Genomic DNA, 18,968 nt, shown 5'->3' with positions numbered 1-18,968 from the left:
TTGTGCCCCAGTGTAGGGGAATGCCAGGGCCAATAAGTGGGAGAAGGTGGGGTGGCAGGCATGGGGAGCCGGGAGGCAACAGGGGTTTGTTTTTGTTGTTTCTGTTTGTTTCTTTGTTTTTTGGTGGGGAAACTTGCATTCCTTCTTAAAAGGGGGAACCAAATATCCACGGAAGGAGTTGCAGAGATTAACTATGGAGCAGAGACTGAAACTAGAGAAATTTACATGTAAATAAAGAAAATATCTAATAAAAAAAAAGACTTACAGGTAACAGTTTTGGATAAGTGAACTTGGTGGTCTCTATACTGACCGTGTACAGGCCGGGTTGGCTCTCTACTGTAATGAGGAGATGAAGATGGTTGGTAGGCTGGCCTCACCTTCGACCCTGAGACAGGGAGCCTTCTGCTCTTCAGCTGGGTTTCCTGCCCCACTCCCACACTCTGGGTTCTGTCCTGTGTAGTGGCACCAAGACCTTTGTCGGTGGGTCTTAGAGTTTGCTCCATTGTCTCCAGCAGCCCACACTTACTTTGCACCTATGAAAACCTCCACAGGGCCCTGGGGGTGGGACTGTTTACATCATGTGGAGAGGCATTCGGTTCTGAGTAAGTGCTACAATTATGAAGTAGGAATGGTGCCCCTCTCGAGGATGCTTTCATCGGCAGGCAGCTTGCATTGTATTTTGCAAGAACGTGTTTGACATTTTAAGCCTTCCCGTGGCAGTGAATTGTACTTCTCCTGGCAGCGGGAGTTATTAAGTCGGTGCCCAGAATAAACCAGATTCTTTTGGAAAGGTTTAATTTTTTTTTTTTCAGTTTCCATGCTGCAGTTTATGACTGGGTTGGTTTCTTCAGAGATAAGGCCAGGTGTAGTTGTACACTGTTGATTATTTCAGATTTAAAGCCACAGTTATCATTTTTCACCTCCCGAGGCAGGAGAGAAATGTTCCTCACAAATGGACAGAAAATAACATTACATAGAACCTAAGCTGCAATCGGTTTTGTCTTATGCATAATTTCTTTATTGTCAAGAAAGCAGAATATATGCCACCGACTGTAAGGTAGGGTTATGTACTAAGGCAGGGGAGCTGTACAAGCCTGGTTTCCAAAGTGGCAAGACCCTGTGCTTTTGAAAACTTCATGACAAATAACAGAAACAACCCGGAATGACCTGGTTCTCTCGGCCTTCCTTGGGAAGGTCCACATTCTTTGTTGACCATCAGATCTTTGGTTTATGGTCTCCTCAGAGCTTGTAGGAACTGAGATATTACAGAGCTCATGCAGAAGAAAAACACAAGTTTTTATAGGCAAATGAATGTAAAACCAAAGCTGATGCCAGGGGTGAGGGTCTCGTATGCCAGGGAGGCCATCAGCACAGAAAACACGAATTTTGTCCCTAAGGACTAAGCATTGGATTCATGTACCCAGCCACTGTCTAGTTTAAATAAACAGAAAACAGGAATGGCTCATGCACCGTCCTAACAAAGATGGGTGCTACATCAAATGTTCAGTAAAGTTTTAAGAGAGTACTATCGGTCTCTAGTAAGGAAAACCATGTCAAGAAACAGTATATATTTTGTTTATTTAAAATTTTCCTTTCTAATTAATCTTCAATTTCCTACTTGAATGGATAAATCCTAAGACCCAGAGCAGAGGGCACTCTGAATTAAAAGTTTGGTTAAAAACTTGCAGGAAAAAGAAAAGAGACAAGAAAGGACTCAGCAGTGAAGAACACGTATCGCTCTTGCCACGGACCTGGGTTTGATTCTCAGCACCCACACCTGTCTGTAACTCCAGTTCCAGGGGATCCAATATCCCTTTCTGGCCACTGAGGGTCCCTGCACTTACATGGTACATGTACATACAAGTAGGCATACACCCTATACATGAAAAGTTTGTAACCTTACAAATAATTGGCAAGATAGTTCTTGCCTCTAGTGAAGCACATGGCAGAGTATGAAGTCTGTCTTCGTCAGTTGGTGGTCATTACTGGGATTTCTAGGACTTTCTACACTTCAAAACTTACAGGAACATAGTCTTCGACACTCAAACCTGTCCTGCTTATGTCAGAAAAAATGCATCACCATAATGAAGATAAAAGGTTTCTGTGTGCACGTGCTGCCAATACATTTCCAAAAGTCAGCATTTTAACAAGTAAAATAGACAGATTACCAGACATGAGATCATAAATTACTTTGGCTGAGAGAGAGAGAGAGAGAGAGAGAGAGAGAGAGAGAGAGAGAGAGAGAGAACCCAAACCTTTAGCAGTAGCTACCTCAGCAGTTCTACTGACATATGTCTATGTGTTCTGCCTCCTTATGGAGGGGTCTGGGTGGCTTCTTCAGGGACCATGTAGGATACAGCCTTTCCCACGTTAAACAGGAACCACGATATGCGCCCTCGCCAAATAAGCCCTGGCCCACATTGCTGCTAACTTGGCACAAAGCCTCAAGCTTTCTACATAGGATGTGATCCAGAGAAGCCAGGTCAGGCCTGCAGCAGCCGGCAGGAGGGCAGGATGACGGGCAGCTTGGCAGCTCCCTGCCTTGCATTTTGTCTGGGTTGATGCCTATCAGTAAATAGAGTCTATGGGTTCTTCCCCAAGTGTTTAACCAATATGAAACTGCATGGCAAGGAGGGATTTCTTGACTCGGAAGCCTGGGTGTATTCTCCCTACCTGCTAAGAGCTCAGGTGCAAAGTCCTGAAGGTGCCGAGTCACTTAGGAGACTCTTCTGCTGAGCACATGAAGGGAACACCACTCACATCGTGACGTACCGATGTATGCCCTTAGTACCTGACATACCGGCATTCAGACCCCTCAAGCAATGCTTTATGCATCTTGTACCAACAGAACTTCTAAGTGACAAAAACCGTCTACGATATGCTCAAACTAAAAGCTTGCACAGGTGAACAGGTGAGACAGGTTCCGAAGAGTCGACCAATGCTGAGTCATGATTAGTAGCCAGAACCCATGGTCTGTTCTAGTCTCTGCCCTCTGGAGTGTACGACTCTGAGTCTTGTCGGGTGTATAATATTGTGTAGCCATTGCAGCAATAACACAAGCAGTTTATGGCCCTAAATTGTCCTAAATACCTCCCATTCACCCCTCTCTGTACCCTCCACCCCTGGCAACCCTCCTCATTTTACTCTGTCTGTATATAGTTTTGCTTTTCCAGAATGTCAGTTAGTGGAACCATAGCATCTTTTTCCATTTTTTAGACTGGTTTCTTTAACTTAGTAAAATGCATCTTAACTTCCTTCGTGCCTTCCCATAGGTTGTTTCTTTTTAAGGACGAGCTAATACTTCTTTGTATGAACATATCACAATTTACATAACTATTCACCTTCGAATATCTCAGTTGCCTCCAATTGTTAGCAATTACGAACAAAGCTGCCATGCGGGTTTTGATGAACCTACCCACTAGTTTTCTATCTTTATCAATACAAGTAGACTCAGTGTGAATCATCAGTAGGATGCTCTTCATTCAAGGGATCTGTAAAGAACTACCTTTGGGCTCAGGTCTTGCTTTATCACTTTATTTCAGTTTTTATGCATGGGTGCTCTGCCTGCATGTATGTCTGTGTACTGCATGCATGCCTGGTGTCCACAGAGGCCAGAAGAGGGCAGATTCTCTAGAACCTTTAAAGATGGTGGTGGGCTGCCGTATGGGTTTGGAGAGTGAATGTGAGTCCTCTGGAAAAGCAGCAAGTGTTCTCCTTAATCCCTGAGCCCCCTCCCCCTACGCCTTTGGGCTCATTTTTTGAAAATGACAATCCTTAATTATTGTTTCTGATTACTACATAACTTTCTGGAATTCATTTACTACAGATGGTCAAAAGTTCATCACATGACTTCAAGAGTGTTTTCATAGAAGCATAAGTTTTCCCTGTTAGATTTACACATAGCCACCAGTGAATAGGGATGCAAAGAGCAAGAGGAGTTCCTACCCAGTGACTGTGGCAAGTTCTCATCTGTTTCAGACACGCTAATATTACTTCCTTGGATTGTAACTGCCTAGTGAAATGGAATCACATGCAGTTTCAAAGAATTATTCTCTGATGCTTGTACTCTATGAAGGAAGAGCTTGGTTGAGATCACCTACACCAATGTCCCTAACAATGGCCTTCTGCTATGGACTTCCACAGCTAATGCTAGAAGGCTTGTCTCTGTGACTGGAGGTCACATCCAGGAAGAGCCAGTTTCCTTTCCTTCCAGCTCCCTCATTCTCAGGAAATTCCTGCTCCCTGTTGCAGATATGTTCTTGATCACACGGAACATTCTGGTATTCAGCCTCACACTGTTCTGTTGGTTCTTTGTGCAGCTGAGGGATGCTCACTTGAGTAAAAGTCAAAGACTAGATAGAGCCCCTTCGAAGCCCCTAGCAGCATCTATGGTCTGTACACTGGAGGTTATGACAGGAAAACAGGCTTCCTTCCTTGAGTGGGATGGAACATGAGATACTATAAGATCCAGCCAGAGAGAGCCCTGTGAGACATTTTCTTTTTTTATTAGTGATTGATGGGGAGGACCCAGCCCATTGTAGGAGATGCCATCTCTAGGCTGGTGATCCTGGGTTTCTTAAGAAAGCAGTCTGGGCAAGCCATGGGGAGCAAGCCAGTAAGCAGCACCTCTTCAGCTCCTGCCTCTAGGTTCCTGACCTGTCTGAGTTGCTGTCCTGGCTTCCTCCAGTGATGGACCACAATGTGGAAGTATAAGCTAAATAAACCCTTTCCTCCACAACTTGCTTTTGGTCATAATATTTCATCAAAACAATAGAAACCCTAACTAGGACCATTATTCAGTCTTAAAAAAAAAAATAGATTCTGATACACACTACAATGTAGATGAGAGGCAGGGACAAATGATGGGTGCCACACACTGAACACATTATGGTAAGTGAAGTATACCCACCACAGTGAGGCAAATAAGTGTGTGAGTCCACTTTTGTAAGGTTCCTAGAGTAGCCACACTTACAAGGACAAAAGCCACCAGGGATTGAAGGTGGGGAGATGGGGAGCAACCCAATGGGCCTGATGCTCCATTTTGAGAAGGTAAAGCATTCTGGAGATGGGCAGTTGTGGCCATTGTACAATGATGTGACTATCACCAAGTAACATGGAGCTGTGCCTTAAAACTAGTTAAAACATTATTGTTTAGTTAGGGCTGCTTAATAATTTTTTTAAAAAGTCAGTGTTGTAGTTATATAGTCATGTACAGGGGTAAAGTCTTTTTAACATAATATTTTTCTTGATTATTTGTGAAATTTACATCATGAATCCCATCACAATCTCTTTCTAGTCCTTCCAGGTGTACTCCCAGCTCTTGCGATACCACCCCCCCAAAGAAGACAAAGACAAAGACATAGACAAAGACTATGACATCAGTGACAGAGAAGAAGACGAGGAGGAGGAGGAGGAGGAGGAGGAGGAGGAGGAAGATGACCAAGTCTGATTTTCGTTCACTAGAGCATGATCAAACACCTGGTGGCCAGCCTTTTAAAGGAAACTTGAATCCTTCCACCCCTATTCCTACCAGAAGCCATCAATTATGGAGAGCTACACTTCAGCATCCTTATCATAATTTTTTAAGAGTTCTCTTTGACAACTTTCTGTCCAGGCTGTTACTTTGTGGAGGGGGAGGGGTGAAGTAAAGTGGGAATAGAGGTTATCACAGAAGCTTTCTATGTCTTTCTTTCTCAGCTGTTAATCTGCAGTCTTCAATAACACGGCAAAAGTGGCTTCCTAGCTCTTTATAAGTCAGCAAGAGCACAGACCATGGATTTCCGCATGGTTTTGGGCAGCACTTGGCAACAGACATAATGTCTTAATCTTGGGTCACCATAAACCTTGGTTACTCCAGATTTAACAACACAGTCTTCATTTATGCTTCTTTCCCCAGGACAGTCATTAATAGTATCCCATTCACTCACAAAGGTGTCCCAGCTTAGACAACAAGTCGTCAAGGCTATTGCTACATCTAGTTCTGCAACATCAAGTTGAACAAACCTTTGTACTTTCAGCTTTTTAGCAAACGTGTCAATCTGCATTTTCTTGAATGACTATAAATTTGATGTCCAGTGAAACTCCGTAGAGTCTGACCATTTGTAACTGATTTTTATTACATTCTGATCACATTCTTATGAAATTACTACTTTAAACACTAAGACTACCGAATGTTGAATAGAATCCTACGGTTCAACTTCTATAGATTAAAAGGTATGGGGCTTGCAGAGATGGCTTTGAGGCCAAGAGATCTCACTGCTCTTCCAGAAAACCTGAGTTCAGTTCTGAGCACCCATATTTGTCAGCACCAATATCTACTTACACCTCCAGCTCCAGGGGTCCAATTCCCTCTTCTAGCTTCTGTGGGCATGTACACACATGTCCATTAACCTGCTCCCCCACACACATAAATAAAAAAAACAAAACCAAAAACACATGGTCCTAGACTTCTGTTACTGTCTTTGCTCCTTAGATCCCTTTTTATTGTCAATGCAAATATTCTTTGAAGTCAGATGTATTGTTTCAATTCACTGTATCTTCTACTCCACCATATGTAAATACAGCGCCATCTCTGCCAGAAAGCCACTGCTCTCTATACTTAAAGGAAACTCATTGTTTTAGTCGCTTTTCTGGTCGTTGTGGCTCAGCAACCACGGTGAGAACTCATGGTGGGGGAGGCATAGATACAGCAGCATGAAGCGTTTCATCCATAGGAAGGAAGCAAAAGAAGATAAATGTGCAGTTCACTTTCTTCTTGACCTCAGAAGACCAGGACCAAAGCCCAATGGGTGACACCCACATTCAGGGTGGGCCAGCCTTCTTCAGTTAAACCTTTCAAGAAACATCAGTATAAGCATCCCCTGAAGTATGTTTCCATGAACACTGTAGTTAGGAGTTCTATGGCTGTGACAAAGCACCATGACCAAAAGCAAGCTGGGGAGAAAAGGGTTTATTTGGCTTACAGTTTCATATCACTGTCTATTATCAAAGGAAACCAGGACAGGCACTCAAACCACCAGGATCCTGGAGGTGGGAGCTGATGCAAAGGTCGTGGAGGGGTGCTGCTTACTGGCTTGCTTCCCATGGCTTGCTCAGCCTGCTTTCTTATAAAACCCAGGACCACCAGCCCTGTATGGTATCAACATCCACAATCGGCTGGGCCCTCGCCCATCAATCACTAATTAGGAAAATGCCTTAAAGCTAGATCTTATGGAAGCATCTCCTTCACTGTGCTCCTTCCGTTCTGATGACTCTATCTTGCGTCAAGTTGACACAAAGCCAGCTGGTACAGTGACTGAATATCAAGGCAAGCTGACCACTGAGATTAACTATCACATATGCTGTCCTATCTCCACGATTCTTTATTCACAGGAAGGGGCTGAGTGTAGAAAGACCAGCGTGGTCCTCTATGTCCCTGGTTTGGGTTGCAGCTGGTAGCATGTGCTTGTGTGATGATCTCATGCAACAGTCTGTAGTCCAGCTCCCAACAAAAGTCGGCAGCAGCTGTGAATGGAAGTCCAAGGATGCAGCAGTTGCTCAGTCCCACAAGGCAAGCAGGCGAAGCAGAGCCCACATGTGCTGTCCTAACACTACATCTACACCATAGATGACAGTCCCTCCACGAGTCTTGTTTGGTTCTCCTCAAATTTGTTAAAGACATGAAAAGCGAAATAAACAAACAGCCCACACACATGCTTACTACTCATCCCCCTTTTCAACCCAGCCCCCCAGTGACCTAACCAGGAAGAATCACATTTGGATGGCATACACTGTATGATACTTAACAAATAAAAAATGATTGTAATTTTCTTTTATTACTTCTTAAACTTTTATGTCTGTGATTATTTGCCTGCATCTGTGTGTGCATACTCCTTATGTATCTCATGCTCACAGAGGCCAGAAGAGAGCACTCGACCCTCTGAAACTAGACTCACCAAAGGTTGTGAGCCATGGGTTGGTTCTAGGAGATGAGTTGCCTTCTGTAAGAGCAGCAACCACTACTTTTAACTGTCGAGTCATCTTTTCAACCCCATATTGACTCTCAGTCCACAACAGCAGTTTTCTAAATGCCGTTATCTCCAAGTACACTCAATATGTTTGGACAAGGCAAGAATGTGTCACCCTTACAGCCCAGAGAGAGAAACACAGAGTTCTACTCCCAATATTTGCTCAGCTTTGACTTAAAGATGAAAACTAGGGAAAGGAAGAGAAGCTGGAATAGGGAGGGGCATCGTTTACACGTCACTACAAGATAAAAAGATCAATAGTTCCTACATTCTTTATAATTAATCAATCCATATTAGAGTCAAACAGCTACACTAGGAGGCTGTGAGATAAGTGGGCTTCATGAACAACAACTTTACTGCAGCTTGGCATAGAAGACTTGAGGGGATATTCATGGAACAGAGCAACGTTTAGCTATCTATGTTCATTCTTGATGGCGAGAGGTTGAGTGGCCAAAATACTGATGTCGCCACTGCACCTGAAGCATACAGTCATATGAGAGTCTGATTTACCCAGGTAACATTTGTAATTCTGCATATAAATGTTTTTCATCAATCACTAGGGAAGATAGTGAAATGGTTGTCGTCTTTTGGGATATAATGTTCAATACAAGAGCATTGATGTAACAGACTAACAAATTCATTATATGCTCCAATCTGCTCCAGTCTGCTCTCCTTTCCTGAGTTTCAGCAGCTAACTAAAGAAGACTTTATTCAGTGATAGAGACTATTCCTAGACGTCCAAATGCAATTTCTGAGTGCAAACAATGTCATAATTTACTAACAGAAGTGAAGGGATTTGCAAAAAAAAAAGGGGGGGGAGGAATCTGACTGTCAGGGCATCAAAGAAATGATTGGAGTAAACTCAAGCATATTTTCATTTTGCTATCTAAGAAACAAGTCATTTCTGTCTTTGTCAGCATTAAAAAGAGTCCTGTGAATATTGCAGAGGAAAGAGTCAGCAAAAACGCAAGTTCACAGGTGATTCATCTAATGACTGCATCAGCCAGCCAGAGACTATGATTTCTGAAAGGACTGTGGTCTTCCTTTGTTTTATAGGTCATGGAATGGATATTGCTAGCTGAAGCTTTGGTGGGGAGGATCATTTTAAAAATCTTTTTTTCTGGGACAAGAAAGATGGCTTAGGCCATAGTGCCTGCTGGGGAAGCATGAAGACTTGACTTGGGATCCCCAGAACTCATATAAGAAGTCAGGAATCGCCAGGCTGTGGTGGCATACTCCTGTAATCCCAGCACTTGGGAGGCAGAGGCAAATGAATTTCTGAGTTCGAGGCCAGCCTGGTCTACAGTGACCAGGGCTGAGTTCCAGGGCATCCAGAGCTATACAGAGAAACCCTGTCTCAAAAAGCCAACCAACCAAATAAATAAATAAATAAATTAATTAATTAATAGATAGAAGTCAGGAATCATGGCTTGTGTGTGCAACCCCAGCAAAGGCTGAGAGAGACTAGAGGGACAAGACAAGTGGATCCCTCAAGCTTATGAGCCAGCCAATAGAGCTGAATTGATGAGCTTCAGGTTCAGAGAGATCCCATCTCAAAGAACGAAGGTGAACAACCATCAAAGAAAGACATCCAACACCAACCTCTGGCCCATAAACCCTGTACACACACATGCACAGCACATCCACACTAGCAACCACCAAACAAACACCGAAGAAACACACAGTTACATATAAAAGCTCATTTTCCTAATATTTTGTTTTGATTACCAACCCAAACCGAAGAATATTTTTATGTTTAGATGTATAGGGGCAAGTCAGTTTATTTACTTAATACTTTTTTTCTAGAAATTTCAACTTTATACCTACGATATACTTCTGTTTGAAGGGTTAATTATTTACTAACTACTTTCTTTTTTCACTTTTTTTGAAAAATAAATAAAACAAAATATTACCCGAAGTCAGTCTTAGCCTACTTTGAATTAAATATTCTCTCACCGACAATGATATTTTAGATATGTGTTAGACATGATGGCCTGTCACTCAAATCTCAGTCTCCAAGTGTTACATCAACTCCGAGGCTAGAAATCTGTAGACTCCATTTCCCAGAGTCCTTTGAAGGGTGCAAGGCAAAGGTCAGGTTCTACTAGAGAGAATGGCCAGAGAAGGAAGCAGAAAGTGTCTATTGGCTGGCCTGCTCTTGCTGTTGGCAAGTGTTCTCTCCCTTGGTGTGAAGAATGCAGCATTTCCACTGATTAGTGGAACACAGAAAAATGACATGTTCATGAAGTCTGCACCTGTGCTGTCAGCTGAATCTCGGAATTCCGACAGTGGCCATGAAGGCATCAGCCCCAGGGTCACTTCAGTCCAGGTGCTTGGCAGGAATCTCATGGAGCTCACAACACAAGCACTCTCTCCTCTCCCTTCAGTTAGCATCCTCTCTCTCTAACTTTCTTGTGACCACTTCTTCTCCACACTAAGCCCCTTTCTACTTAAGTCACTGCAACAGTTTTCTGATTGTCACCAAAAAGGGAGCAGTCAATGCACCGATGGTAGGAAATGCTTTGGGAGAAAAATAAAGGGGGCTGTGTCCACCTAACACACAAGTGTGTGTTAGAGAACAAGGTCACAGAGCAGAACAGGGGCTACCTAAATGAAGGGATGGAGTTGAAGTCAAAACATCATTAGACAAGCTGAGAAATAACTAAAGAAGGAAGGACAGAAGTAAAGAGAGGAAAGACAAAGACAAAGAAAAATAATGAATCTACCTACATGCAGGAGACGATCAACCACAAGTCCTTCAAATGACCTTGGGAGATACGCCCATCAGGGGTGAATCGTTTCCATGTTTCTACTCTGACCTTTCCTCTCAGAGACCAGAGCCTCAGAGCCTTCCCCATGAAATTTCAATGAATCATGTCCTACATGTCCTAAATGGATCCCCAGATTCAAATAAAATGTCTGTGTGACCAACAGGAAAAATTGTGAGAGAGTGCTGAGGGCATGCGGAGGTTTGGTCTTGCTGTCTATTGGAATGCTAAGTGTGGTCCTGGAGTGTGCATGTAGACCCAAGTGATGCTTTGTGACCCTGCCCCCAAGTTATTTCTGATTGGTCAATAAAGATGCCAACAGCCAATAGCTGCACAGAAGAGACATAGGTGGGGTTTAGGTTTCCTGGGGCCTGGGGTCAGGGGAGAACCTTGAGAGGGAGAAGAAGGTGCAGGAGGAGAATGAGATGTCATGAGTTAGGTGAACCAGAAAAGAACATTGCCCGGAGGGCTGCCCAGCAGAAATTCCTGGTCTGGACTAAATAATTTCTACAACAGGGTAGACTAAGGGCTTTGCTTGGTTACTGTGCTACACTTCTAGCCCCACAGGATCTTAAGGTCAGACCTGCAGTGCAAAGCACTGGCAAGTGAATTATGATAAATACTGTTTCATTTCAGATTAGCTTATACATTGCGAATTCCCTTTTACAGTTTAATGGTATAATCTGAATAAAACAATTTCCAAGCAAGACAGTCACATATAATAAGATTTATATTAAGACTATACGAAAGAAGACAAACACATTTCTTCCAGGCCAGCCGTACCATTTCTGCCTCCTTCACACAGCTCCTGTCAAAGATGCCTATGCTCTGGGTAGCCCTCCCAGGCCTGATTTTTGGACAGGTAGTGTTCAATTTCCATTAAATGTTCTTCCTTCATGTATCTTGATGGGTTGACTTGGGAATTCCATTCTGTAGGCAAACCTTCACTTTGTTCAACAATGCAGTAAACCCTCTGTGCAACTGCAGGGGGTGTCACTGTCGACATACCCAGCTCACTTCTGTTTCTACCCAGTGTCTATCTATCTGTCTCCTCCCCTCCCAGCTCCGTGTGTGTGTGTGTGTGTGTGTGTGTGTGTGTGTGTGTGTGTGTGTGTGTGTAAGTGCCTAGAGAGACCAGAAGGAGGTGTCTAATCCCTTGGACACCTGGAGTTACAGACATTTTTGCTGGTATCCTCATGCTGAGCTGGGATCTGACCTCTTGGTTCTCTGACAGAGCAGTAGAGCAGTGAATACTATTCACCACCGAGGCATCTCTCCAGTGCTTCTACCCCCTCTTCGTAACTGCTCACCTCTGCTAACAGCAAACTAAGCATTTTACAAGCATCATTCACGCACTTCCCAAAACCACCTTCAGAGACATCCATCCTTATGCCCATGTCACAGAGGAGGAAAAGGCTTGAGCTGAGCTTCAGGTTAGGAGACCTTGTTACAACTCAAAAGCCTTCTTTAGTGCTTCTTTGGATTCTTTGGTTTAGACGTTCCCCCAGAATGAAAGACATTCACCCACTTTAAGAAGAACCTCTTATCAAAGGTTCTTAAGCAAAATTCTCTCTCAGGTTATCTGGAGAAGTGAGTCAGAAAAGTTAAGGGACACTCAACTGTCCCCTTAGCATCTCTAATCTGTTAGGTTTCTCGAGGATCAAATTATGAGTAGACCTCAGTTTGACCCCGGTCTCTCCTCAAACACGGTCAGCAGTTTTCTTCACACATCCACTGCTACTGTCTTTAGAACACATCCTCCTTCGTGTAAGAAAGAGTGAGACCAGGAACGCACAGACGGCCATCGACATCGACGACGAATCGCAATGACTGGTTATGCTGTAGGCTCATTTCAATGACATCTTTTGCTCAAATCCTATTTAAAAGTCTGAGCCAGAACTAAAAAAATCACCATGAACTTTTCTCTCAACGTCAAGATGCTGTGTATTGTCAACCGTGTCTGGCTTGTGGCTTCTTCACAGTAGTGACAGATCCTAGATAGTCAGACACTCGTAGTCCTAGTCTTAAAGACCCCTACCCTTCAGAACTAAGCCCAGTTAGCACTTCTTGTTGACAGTCCTCCAAACCAGTAAGATTTGGCTTTATAAAAACAAACAAACAAACAAAAAACACAAAATGGAGGTTTAAGGTTTCCTGGGAATCCACTGTCCCCTGCCCCCTACATTTGAAATCAGGTTAAGTTCTTATCTATGCAGACCAAGCATTTTTCAATGTCACCATCCCTTTGACAAGGATAAAAATTAAAATACCGAACTACCTTAAGTATACTAAGACATACACCAAAGGACAAACTATGCTCAAAGAGCAGCATCATTAGAGCAACCAGATTTTTCTAGAGGCAGGCTTTCATTTCAATGAGGAAAGGAGCCTATAGGGGGCTCTTTTTTCAAATGTGGCATCAACAAGGCAGGCAGTTCTCTGGAATGGTTTCCTTAGTGATGAGATGCTTGTGTCACAGTCTCCTTTTAAATACACCACACACAGTCAGCAGTGGCTCTTGGACATTCCTCCCCAGAGATCGTCATCTCCAGAGATCCACCCCCAAGTGTCCCTAAGGCGCGGATGGATCATACCACCAGAGTTGTTGACACTGCTCTAGCAGGCTGGCAGGGTTCTTGATCTCTGAAAAATTCTACACCTTTCCCTTCGATACAAATTAACCACTTTTTCCGGGAACCAGAAAGAATAGATACCATAACCCGCTATAGGAATAACAGTGCTTTTATCTGGGGGGGGGGGGCGTTAAATACCAATCCTTGCTGGTGTATTAGGAATAACCTTAATCTTCAAGTTACACGGATCTAGTCTAGCCTTTTCCTGCACAAAATTTCCTAGGTGCATTTTAAAGATTTCATGCACTCTAATACATAAAGAAAGGCCGGGCTCGGAGTTGTTTGCACCTTTGTCTTTTTCTATATGTTATTTCTGATAACGAGTTCAAGTTAATGCAAACAGGCTTACACAGGAGGCACGTAGCATTGTATAGATCCCACGGTCCTATTTTGACTTTCCTTCCAATAAACTGTTTTTTTCATCCTCAGCTTTGGAAACTTTCAGGCTGCTGAGTTATCTTAGTTCCCGCCTCCTGCTAGGTAGAAAACCATTTCCCAAGTCACGGCTTTTAAAGGGAAAGATACACGTGCGACCAGAAATAAGAATTCATCTCCACCTTTATACGTCTGAGCGTGTCGCCTTAGACTCTGAGAGCCTATTTACCTTCCCTGCCATCTGAAAGAACGTCCTGCAAGGCAGGCTGCTCTGCTTTGGTCAAGTCTCAAGTTTGCAGGGTAAACAGGTTCTCCCACCGCAACAAGGATGGCCGAGGAAGACCAGGAACTCACCCAGGCTTGCAGATCCCAGGCGCTCTGGCAGTCCTGGGGATGCAGAGCAGCTGCAGTTAGGGCAGCGGAGACTCGGGTCACCATTGAGCAGTGCAGACGAAGGTCAGCACCGGGTTTTGGGCGGTCTTTGCCCAGGATCCGGGCGGGAGGCTCGGCCGAGCACTGGCTCGGAGCTCTTCAGCGTCGCTGCCCGGGCTATCCAGGATGCAACTTCCACGGGTCGGCCTAGGAGCGTGAGAATGAAAGGGAGAAGAGTGGAGAGAGGGAATGAGGGGTTCGGGGGTGGGGTGGGGGGGAGGGTAAGCGGGAGTGCGCACAGGACGGAAGCGCGCGCCCGGGCTGGAGCGCGGCTCCATAGAGAAGTTGGAATGCAGCCGCGAGGCCGCGCGCATCCAGGCTCGCGTGGGGACCTCTTGCGGAGCTGCACGGTTTGGGCACCAGAGTGACAGCATCTGCGACTTTCCGCGACCCCCACCCAGTGCGGTCCCGGTCGCCTGGACCCGCCCTCACCTCTCCCCAGGCTGTGACCGCAAGCACGCGGCGCCTCGGAGTCGGCTCGGCGGGCGCGGGCGCGCGGCGGAGCCCAAGCGGTGTGGCCGCTCTATCTGTCCCCTGCCATCGCCGCGCCCGGACCTGCCAGAGGCTCAGCTCAGGATGACCTTCCTGTCTCCCACCTCGCTCTACTCCAGTGTCTGGTGGGGGTGAAGGGTTGTAAGAGGGAGAGACGCCACTGGGCGGGTACACCTGGCGGGCCCTAAGCGCAGATCCATACCTGTGGTGACACCCACGTGACCCTGAGCCAAACTCTTCCCTTTTGATCCTGACCGCAACAGACTGTAAGGAAAAATCCCTACCGGGTATCTGGGCACGTGGGCTGACTCAGGATTGGAGGAATCAAGTCCAGCCTGTCACCGCATAGGAACGCTTGCTTAATCTTTTCGATGTTTTGCTAAAAATGAGTGGGTCAAAAGCCGCGTGTGTCACAACAGTGCAGGGTGGAATTTAGAAGCGATCGCCCAAGATGAACATAGATCATTGTTTCTGCAATAATAGTGTTAATTGCTTTCAGTGTCGTAGCTAATAACCTTCAACCTCTATTAGTAAACAACACAGTTATGGCAGGGTTCTCTGTACTTAGAAAAACAAAACAAAACAAAACAAAACAAAACACATGTTCCCCCGGAGTCGGAGCCCAACACAGTCAGTGATGCTTTGCTGGCTTTTGGATAAGAACCCCATGATGTTGAGTTGCTGTCCCATTAGTTATAGATGTTGGTAGAGACTCATCTACGGTCTCCCAAAAACAGTGCATTTCTAATGCCGTAGGAGGGCTGCGGGAGACCACATAGTTTAATTCAGGGATAGTGCTCTAGTACTCAGTTTGCTGGGGTGGCCCAGGGAGAACTTCTGTTTGGACTGCTACTGCAGTGTCGAGAATAACAAAAAAGCCATCTCCTCCTCGGATTAAAAAGAGGTAGGGGGACTCACTAGCCTGTTTCCCATGCTCTTGAACTCTGAGCCAACAGGAAAGACACTCCTCATTTTCCTTTCCACTCAAGGACTCTATAGTTATTATGGTGAATGGAATTCATCTTAAGTACTGCCATACCTTAGTGTATTGAGTGCTCCAAGTCAGGGACCTAATATATACCAAATCATAAAAGAGAGCTGAACAGGACAGGATCAATGGGAAAGCGACCTGGTTTAGATTTCATGAGAAACATGAGGGAGGGAAATGACTTCAGTCGAGGGGGGTCAGGGAAGGCGTCCCGGTGGCCAGGGCAGGTGCAACCATTTTGGTTTAAAGAATTAAGGTGTTTTGAGATATGATGGTAGCAGAGGTTCTTAGCCTTGTGCAGGGAATGGGAATGAGCCTTGACAAGAAGGAGACTGAAGCTCTGGGATACTGTCGAATGAACATACACATTATTTTACATAAAATACAATGCATTTTATAGGTGTGTGAAGAATGACCGATGCAAATCTGTGCACGGCGTGCGACCCATTGAAACTGCATCACGCTGCCATTGGCAAAGGCATTGGGCCACACCTAAGACTACCTTGGAACATGTGGACTCTAGTTGGAAACTCAAGGCCCGGGAGGCAGGGAGGAAAGTAGATCATTGCAGCTGAGGTTATGATAAGCCACGAAATGTGAGTGATGACTATGGAAACAGAAAGGTTGCTTGTATACTAGGAAAACAGCTAGGCTTTAAAAAAGCAGCTTCTGTTATTTTGTATCTGAGAGTTCCCCAGCTCAGCCAAAATAGAAGGGAAAATAGAGCTGTCTAAACAATGACTGGTGCTGGTGCTGAGTGGGTGTGTGTGTGTGTGGGGGGGGTATGTGTCTTATTACTCCATCATTTGTGGTGTTTGACAATTTTCCATGAAAACAAATCTAAGGACTCCTTGCTCTTGGCTCATCAAAACCAGTCCTATGGACTTCTCCAGCTTCAACTGTTAGGATGGGGAACTGGCACCTAATAAAAGAAATGAGGTGCCCACAAGATAACTCAGCGGGTAAAGGAGCTTGCTGCCAAGACTCGCCACCTGAGGTCAACAGTTAGGACTCACGTGGTGTAAGGAGAAAACATGTCTGAAAGGTATCTCTGCACGTCTGCACGTCTGCATGTCTGCTCGTCTGCACGGGCTGAGGCACACACATACGCACTCACACAAACACATAAGCACACATGCACTACACGTGGAGCAATAAATAACATGTTAAACAGTAAACGAAAAAGGAAATAACAATGTCAATGACGATATACATGACAACAGTAGTAAGTAGAGTTCCGATAGAAACAATGGCTATTCTCTTACAACGAATGATGATATATGTTGATATAGCATCTACAGAAAACCAGACCACTATAGAATACAGAGAAGCTATTGCGTTTTTTTTTTTCCTGGACATACAGTTCATTTCACTATACTGCCTCATTAATAGGGTTCCTTTATTATTACCTCTTATGACCACACTATGTGATATTACTATTACTGTCATGGCGATGATGTTACTTGATCCCACCCTCGATTTAGTTCTGCAGGTCTGGCACATTCACCGGAAGGAGAAGGTTGAAGTCTCTGAGCACCTGTCTTGTACATGCGCATGTCTCAGTACCTGCATGGCTTGCTTCCCCCGTCTCAGACAGGCACCCACAGGGCTAACCTGCATACACCCTGGCATTGCCCATCATATGACTAGCTCAGTCAGGTGCATTGGTGTCTAGCTTACCACCAGGAGGGTGTGCTGTATTAGACCGTGTCTTAGCTTTTTGTTTTTTCTGTCGTTGTGGCAACTTACCCAGCAAGCAACAGGCAAAAGCAACTTCAGGGGAAAAGGTTTATTTGGCTCATAGTTTCAGGTTCCAGGTCATCTCTAAAGGGAAGTGTGGGAGATTGGTTCTAATGCTTTGATTCAATCTGGGATCTGCATGCCCAAACGCTAAAGGTCGGTCCCCAATTGGTTTTTGATCCATCAATAAAGATGTCAGAGGCTAATGGCTGGGCAAGGGAGAGGAGGCAGATCTCTTAGAGTTGTGTAGGCTAGGATACAGGGGGCAGGAGACAGACAATCGCCAAGACCCAGGGAAGACTATCAGACACAGGAGTGGCAGGAGATAAAGCCAACCAGCCGTGGGAGATTTCGGGTAAGTGGTCACTGTCTATTTCCCCAAATGGGGCTTGGGTAATTGGAAGAATTAGGGGTGTCCAAGCCTTGAGGCTGCCAAAGCATTTAAAAAATAAGCTAATATGTGTGTGTCTTTTATTCGGAGATCCAAAGATAGCTCCTGGGCAGGTGCTCGACTTCCATTCCCGAGAAGTCAAGATTCAGGGATTTGAAATAGCTACTCATGCCACACTCCTGTTCAAGAGCAGAAAGCAGGAATTAGTGAATGCACACTCGTGCTCAACTGACTCTCCAGTTTTCAATCAATTCAGGACCAGTCCATGAATTGTGTAGCTGCTTTCAGAGTGGGGCTTCCCACCTAAGAAATCCCTCCCAGGCATGCCCCCCGCCCCCACCGCCAGCCCGATCCAGATTATTCCTCGAGATTCCCCTCCCAGGTGCTTCTACGTGGAATCAAACCGATAGTCAAAACTAGCCATCACAGAGAGTGACTCCTGAGCGGTTCAAGGGGTTCTATGGCTTTTTTAGAGGGGGCCTGTGGGTTTGAACTCAGGCTATGAACCTACTCGGGGGCACTGTTAATTGTTTCGTTCTCTGCCTTAGAAGAAGCAAATCCAGCGCGCGCCAGATTGAATTTTACAGTAGGGAGCAGTGGCAGATGCTTCAGCAACTGAGGAGTTCACCCTGCTGAACTTCCTCAGGTAGCTGTTTCGTCGTGGACCAACAACACATTGTGACTTGATCTTATGTAATAGTACAGCCTCCTGATTGCCCCCGATTCTGTCATGGCAGGCAGGGGCATCTCCGGTGGTCCTTTCCACGGCGCTTCCTGTGTGATTTCTTCCTTCTTCCTTGTATAAACACAAGCTACGACTGGTTTCTTTGACAAATTATTGTAAAACAAGTCACTTTTTAATCCATCTTTTTAACAATTATTTATTTATTTTGCTTTTCCGTTCCCGTATCTTGAGTGCTGTGCCTTTGTGCATGCGTGTACACCACAGACACGCCTTGGGTTTTTAGAGGTCAGGTATAAGGCATTGGAACTGGAGTTAAAGGTTGATTTGGAACTGCTGAGTCAATACTGTGATCCAGACCTGTGTCCTCTGCAATAACAAAATAATCTCCTAACCTCTGAGCCATCTCTCTAGACCTTTCACTTTCTTATTTTTGCTAGTAAAATAAACAATTTCTTATA

General features: G+C 44.9%; 1 protein-coding gene across 5 annotated transcripts in view; it reads right to left on the bottom strand.

Annotated features, from left to right (window-relative positions):
• Trmt9b (tRNA methyltransferase 9B (putative)) overlaps positions 1 to 15,027 on the bottom strand; it is a 59,604-nt gene extending 44,577 nt beyond the window's left edge. For 2 of the 5 annotated variants that reach the window (XM_031339544.1, XM_031339548.1), the window contains exon 1: positions 14,137 to 14,890. The gene's annotated coding sequence lies outside the window, so the exon portion shown is untranslated. The other 3 variants (XM_031339547.1, XM_031339545.1, XM_031339546.1) reach the window with 3 other exon arrangements.
• Positions 15,028 to 18,968: the final 3,941 nt, after the last annotated feature.

Source organism: Mastomys coucha, unplaced genomic scaffold (assembly GCF_008632895.1).
Source record: "Mastomys coucha isolate ucsf_1 unplaced genomic scaffold, UCSF_Mcou_1 pScaffold22, whole genome shotgun sequence".
Taxonomy (NCBI): domain Eukaryota; kingdom Metazoa; phylum Chordata; class Mammalia; order Rodentia; family Muridae; genus Mastomys; species Mastomys coucha.
The sequence above is the reverse complement of the archived record's forward strand: the minus strand, read 5'-3'. Positions and strand labels throughout refer to the sequence as shown.